The following is a 7033-nucleotide window of genomic DNA, read 5'->3' as shown; positions in this document are numbered from 1 at the left end:
CGAATTGCCAGGTCTGTTCACAGGTATTTGCTTTCACATAAAAAATCGTTATACATACACATAGAGTATATATATATATATATATATATATATATATATATATATATATAATAATAATTAGGTGTGGGACCTGTATACAACACAAATTTTTTTTAAGAAAATGATTAATATAAAGTTGTAAACATTATACATTTTTTAAGTAATAATTTTACATAAATACAAATGATATAATGAATAAAGTACGTTTTTAATATATATATATATATATATATATATATATATATATATATATATATATATATATATATATATATATATATATATATATATATATATATATATATGAAGATCTAAAAATTTTAAAAGTTTGAATTTATAAGATAAAAGAGAGAAATATTTAACTATTAAAATTGAAGTGTTAATTTCTCTTTAAATTTAAACAAAAAATTTAAATAATGAAGAATTGAAATAATTGAATTCAATTTAGAAATTTAGAAATTATAAAAAAAAATTGCATTAATGTATTTGGTATGCATTTATTATTACATTTAAATATTATATGGAATTTAATAAAATGAAAAAAACCATAAAATAACATAACATGTGGATAAATTTAATGTAAAATTATCACAAAATGACATGTGACATAATGTATTAGAGAGTGACAAATGACAAAAATGGTTTTCATTTATTAGAGTAGATGAATATATATATATATATATATATATATATATATATATATATATAAAAGCCCTAATTTTCTGAAAGCGTGTATGGCGCGTGAGAGATGTTTATCGAAGAGCACGTTTGAGATGGAACCATCACACCATTTCCGTACATTGCAATTCATATTTCTCGCACCGCTCAACTCGTCATTCAATAATTCAACATGTTCATCATGAGATCATCTTGTAATATAGCTTTTTTTCAACTTCAACAGACGCCAAAGAGTATATTTTCTAATATCAGTTTCGTTCTATCAAAGCAATTGTTATCCTATTTATTTAGGGATTTTTATAAATTGTGTTATTCATGTAGTCGCAACATTAGCCAAATGTTCCCTTCTCTTCCGAAGTTCTAAATGAATCTGTGAATTATCTATGCAATTTCTCTACTTTTTGGATAGTTTTTTTCAAGTTTAATGGAATTTAATTTGGTGGTCTGATAATGATTATGATTTAGGGGGTTTTTAGCAATTTTCATATTGGTTTCTTTATTGTTAGGGCTAATTATTAAGTGTAATTTTTGGTTGTTATTTATTCACATTTGGTATAATATTTGTTTTGGATATTCTACTCCTCCCCCACATCGTACCCTGCATTTGGTGAGAAAATGGGCCCAGAAAAGGCATATTTGATAAAGAAGAAGAAGAAGATGATTGAATGTAAGTTCTTTGTATTCCGTCAAATTTATAAAAATTATTATTATTTAGAGCAAATTAGTTTGAGGCACTTTTTGGGATTTTGATTTCCTTTAAAAAAAATCAACATCAGCCATGAATAGTCGACAAATTATTCCTTTATTAATAATCTACGTGACTTTGCTTTTGGTTTTTACGAAGTCAAGATAAAGAACATCTATATCAACAATCGACAATTGCTCTTGGCCTCTTGTTTCTATCCGACGACAAAAGGTAAAATTGCTGCTATCTGATTACATCTCTGTTATGCCAATTGTGAGAGTTTTTTTTTTTTTTGGAAAATTTATCATATTGGTCTTCGATCTTTCTGTTACGTCTTCAACTCTCTTATTTTTTGTGTCTATGGTGATATTATTCATGTATTTGTGATAGGTTCTAAATGCAGTTTTTAGTCTTGAAACTATGAATTCAACCTAACCTGAGGAGTAAATCTTGTTTGTATGCGGGTATGTGTTTTTCACTTTTTGTTGTTTCTTGCCTTTGAGCATTTCATTTGGTCAAACATTTATATGCTTAATGAGTTGTGTGATTCATATATTATTGCAGTTGATGATAAAAAGACAGGGACATTAGAACTTCAGTTTTGGAGTAGGGATAGACCAAGTCTACGATGGGAATCTCGGATGCAATTATTATGATCTTCCTAAAACTATTTCAGTTTGCTCCTTTTAAACATTTTAATTTCTTGTTTGTTTTGTTTTGTGTAGTGTATGCTCATTGTTGCCTATGATGGTTTATAAATATATTAAGTTTATACAAACAAAAAAATATAACCTGAGGCAATGTTTTATGATATATTAGCAACGGCATTGATTGAAATTGCTCATTAGGTTTGTTAATAAAAATTGAATATTTTGTATTTATCATTAACATAGTTTATGACCGGTAGTAAGTGATATAAATTAGAAATTGACATACATCTTCAATCTTCATCCCACTGGAGCATGATGATACCCAAATATTATCACTCTCTAGGCGGCAAATGAATATTTATAATAGCTTCTTTTTAATGAATCTTTATGATTGAAAACCTTTTTTTTATTTTTCAAACTTTCAAAGCATTGATCACTTTTTGTGTTTGATTCAGTGATTTATAATCATATTATTTACAGTTACTTCACAAGTTTTCTTTAACTTGGAGAGTTTAGTTGTGCATTTTCGAAAGAATCTATTAATTTGTTTTAAAAAAATGTCATTTCCAGTTTTTTAATAGCAACCTACATTAGAACTACTTACGTTTCTTGAAATTCTTTGTCAAACTGTTTAATTTTAATGGATTGCTCATCTTTAGGCATCAAGTCGAAACACTAAAACTGTTTTAACTGAAATCATTTGCTTTTCTTTTCTTTCTCAGTTTTGGATTACGCAGGTGGTTGTGGTGAATATGTGAAACTGACACAAATTAAGATGTTCAACCGTTCAAAATGATTTTCTTTTCTTGAGATTATGTATGTTAGATAAAATTTCCACAATGGAAATGAGTTATGAACAAGCAAGGTCTGATGACACTGATCGGTTTTTCCAATTTGTCGAGTGCCAAGATGCAGTCAATTTTTGGATTTGAGACGTTAATTCTTTTTCCCGTATAGTTTTTAGCGTTTGTGTGAGTTAATCTAGGTCCTACAACAAAGATATTCATTTTTTCTTACCCCTCTGTATGTTATAATATTTATTTTATCTGGTTTTTTCCACTCTACAAAATCTAGCAAATTATGGCATTGCACTTTTAAGTTTTTCTAATTACAAATTAAACTCTCACAACAGGCAAAATTAATTTTAAGACATTGCCTAACATTCTACTTTAACTTCTTAAAATTCCAAAATTACCCAAAAGGTCGTTTGAAATCCACCAACTAATTCGCCTCAAAAAGTTTCTAGTATATATATATAATCGTGTATTAAAACATCATACTACAAATGATAACATGAAATTCACTTGTATTTGCTTTTGCTTTCACATAAAAAAATGGGTATATATATGGAGTGTATATATAATAGAGTAAATTACACGAATGGTCCTTAAGCTTTCAAGTTTTTCTCTGAAATGGTCCTTGCGAAATTTTTTTTCCTGAGATGGTTCCTAAGAAGCAAACATTGCACACAAAAGGCCTCTCACTAACTTTGTTAACAGATTCGTTTAAGCCCTTTGTTGTTTGTGCATAAATGGTCCCTCTCTCTCTCTCATCCACTATCATTATCATTGGTGACCTAGATAATATTTTCATTCCTCAACCCAGATTTATAGAACACTGATGAAAAATTTATCGAACAAAAATTCGAACACCTGCATCAATATTTTTTTGTTGTTTGGAATCGGAGAACACAACCTTATCATCACCTAAAAAATTGAACACCGGAATCAACAACAACCTGTTGGGTTTCTGTTTGCGATTTGCTTTCGGATTTCTCTCTAGTGGTGATGGAGGCTCGATTGAACCCCCTGTTGGGTTTCGACTTGGAGTGTCCAGTATCAGCAACATCCGAACGGCCGAACCCCTCTTCTTTCTTGTATCTCCTGGATCGAACGAGTTTTTCTGTCTTTACGCTCTATCTAAACTTGGTTTGCTATGTTCTGTGCAACAATGAAAGCTGAAGGTCAAGTCGTGTGGCACATCTGACTGCCCTGTTTACAAGGAAATCATGTGTGCAAGGTTTTAACGAACATATCTAAACCCAACTCAGTTCCAACAATTGCGAGTATCTATAGAAGAATTACTTGTTCAGAGAACGATGAGAAGGCAAGGAAGACAAGAACTGAACCGATCAAGAAGATAATAAGGAATCGCGGCCGTAGAAGATTCGAAATCTCTCGACCCATTTTTTATTCAGATTCAGATTCTTCGTCTTTCTCATACATTCACCTAATCTCCGAACCACAAGCGATCTAAATCCACCAATTCTTCAATCATTAAAGAAACACGCTGAACAAACTTTGAAGAAGATTAGAAACCACTACTGCAAGTGGATTACAACTTTTCCCCCCTTTTTTCTTAACATGGGATGTCAGTTTGTGAATTGATTTAACATTTTTTTTCTTCTTAATCCTCCGTTTTTGGAGCTGAACTTATCAGACTACGTAAAAGTGAATTATTTCTTTGTCTTTTGGTGTCTTAATCCGTGTTCTTGATGGAATCTACTGGGATTGGCTCACACACACCAGGTGTTTGACTAATTGTCTCTAGGACGGATACCGAAACATGAAGTTAGGTTTTTGTAAGGAACTAGATAGAGTCTCTTGTTGAATGCACTTTGTTGATGGAGGGTGGATTTGATCAGAAGCTTTTGATGTTGAGAACGGTGGTTTGGTCATTTTGGGTGGTGGTGGACCATGAAATCTCGTGTTTTTAGTTGTATGTGTGTGAGGGACCGAAAACAAGAAGGATCGTGTGTGTGCATTAAACAAAGGGTATTTGTGTCATTTAACAAAACTTAACAGAATTTGTTAACAAAGTTAGTCACAGGGGCCTTTTGTGTGCAACTTCTTAGGGACCATCACAGGGAAAAAAAGTGTCGTAAGGACCATTTCAGGGAAAAACAGAAAAGGTAAATGACCATTTATGTAATTTCCTCTATATAATAATTAGGTGTGTGAGCTGTGTACAACAGATGTTTTTTAAGGTTTAATATAAAGTTGTAAGCGTTACATATTTTTTAAGTAATACTTTTACTTAAATACAAAGGATATAATGAATAAAGTAAGAATTTCAATATATATAGTTATATACTATAACTTTTTTTACATATTTTAAAAATAATGATGAAAACTATGGTGTAAACAGTAAACATTTTTTAAATTAAGTTTGTTAAATTAATACAAATAAAACTATGAATAAATATATAACTACATATATAATAATAAAAACAACTATTGAGATATTTAACACTTTTAACGAAGGGAAATTACCACACACAGACATATATTAATTTCAGTGTTATTTTAGTTTTGTATATTTTTAAACTATTTTTCCGATTAAAAAAATTAATTTTAAAATGCAAGGAATTGAAAGTATATTTCTATTTCTTCCACAAAAAGTGCAATGCTACAACCGGATAAACTCCTCAGTATCCGACGCCTTATTAATATGCCTTAATAGTTTTTTTTAATAAAATGTTGTGATTTAAAGAAATAAAAGTAGGATGCTATAGAATGCGAGTAAAAGAAAATATGTTACTAGTTCTTCCATTTAAATCAAAATTTTATAATCAATCAACAATATGTTTACTTAATAACAAAATTCTCATTTGGAAACCATAAGTGTAAGTGAATAATTACACACCCAAAATTTATAGGTTGAAGTTAAACCAAAAGAAAAAACACCTCCATCCATGTAACAAAAAACACACCAGGTTAAAATATGCAAATTTGAAAATAGTATAAGTAATATTACTTTTTTTAGTCATCGGAAAATCCCAAAGCCAAAATTTTGAAAAGATTTAGAATTAGAAATCTTATTCATTTATTAATTTTACGTATTAGAAATTTAAATTGACGTAATTTTCAACAGTTGAAAAAGTTCACAAGAAATGAAAATGCAATGAAAGATCCAAATTTACATGCTATTATATTCAATTTAATATTTGCTAACAAAGACTTCACCTACAAATTATAACTCGTTATGACCATTATTACAACTTTGTTCAACTTTCACTAAAAAGGTGGGACCAAAGGCGGAGCCACCTTAGAACCAGGATAGGCTTAGGCCTACCCTTACATTTTTAATTTTTTTTTTAACTTTTCAAAATAAGATATAGTATTTATGATATATGCTATTTTTTTCTATCTTAAACTTGTTGTATTCTTCTTCATTTGGCTAGTTATTAATTAGTTTTTTATTGAATATATATATATATATATATATATATATATATATATATATATATATATTTATGAGGATCACCTAATTTTTTTTGTCTTCGCCCTTGGGTGTGATGTTATAGCAAAAAAATTAATCATAATATCTTTCTATTTCTTGCATTTACCCAAACTTAAACTTAAAAGGGTTAGGTTTGAGCTAAATGTAAAAAATAGCAACGTAGTTTCACTAAATTATTTATTATAGCATTCTACTTTCAAGTCTTCCTATCATGACATTTTACCTCGAAATCCACTACAAAAAAATTAAGTGATAAAAAAAATAAATCATCGTGCAAGACCAATGATACATCCTTAATCCTCCACCACGCTTGATAGATAAAAAATGTTTTATGTAGTTTGATGGACAACTATTAGTGTATAAACATTAATTGATAGAAAAGGAAAAATATATTAATTTAACAAATAAAGCATGTCTGTTAAACCAATATCTATTGCATGTAAGTCCACCTACACCAAAAAGTCAAAAAATAATGTCCCTTTTTGTAGACGTAAATATATATTGGCCAAAATATATACCTGATTTTCGATTAAAATAAATGTATATACACTTAGTCATGACTAATGAACCTTAAAGGGACATAAGTTAAACATATAAACAGATGGTCACACAACAACAAATAACAATGGACTTAAAAAGTAATAAAGGAACGAAACGCAGCAGGATAAGCTTCTAATCAACAATAATGCCCAAAAAACTCATCAATTGTAGTAATGTAATATGAACGTAATAGTAGCCA

At 29.2% G+C, this 7033-nt stretch overlaps 1 long non-coding RNA gene and 1 other non-coding gene across 2 annotated transcripts; both read left to right on the top strand.

Moving 5' to 3' along the window:
• Positions 1 to 1563: 1563 nt before the first annotated feature.
• LOC145129299 (uncharacterized) lies at positions 1564 to 2301 on the top strand. The gene is made up of 3 exons (XR_013717440.1): positions 1564 to 1633; positions 1793 to 1866; positions 1967 to 2301. It is a non-coding gene; the product is annotated as an uncharacterized LOC145129299 (long non-coding RNA).
• On the top strand, positions 1960 to 2050 carry LOC145135142 (small nucleolar RNA R44/J54/Z268 family). Its single transcript, XR_013719621.1, has one exon. It is a non-coding gene; the product is annotated as a small nucleolar RNA R44/J54/Z268 family (small nucleolar RNA).
• Positions 2302 to 7033: the final 4732 nt, after the last annotated feature.

Source organism: Lactuca virosa, chromosome 8 (genome assembly GCF_052849685.1).
Source record: "Lactuca virosa cultivar CGN04683 chromosome 8, Lactuca_virosa_CGN04683_v6, whole genome shotgun sequence".
Taxonomy (NCBI): domain Eukaryota; kingdom Viridiplantae; phylum Streptophyta; class Magnoliopsida; order Asterales; family Asteraceae; genus Lactuca; species Lactuca virosa.
This window is presented reverse-complemented; position numbering and strand designations above follow the sequence as displayed.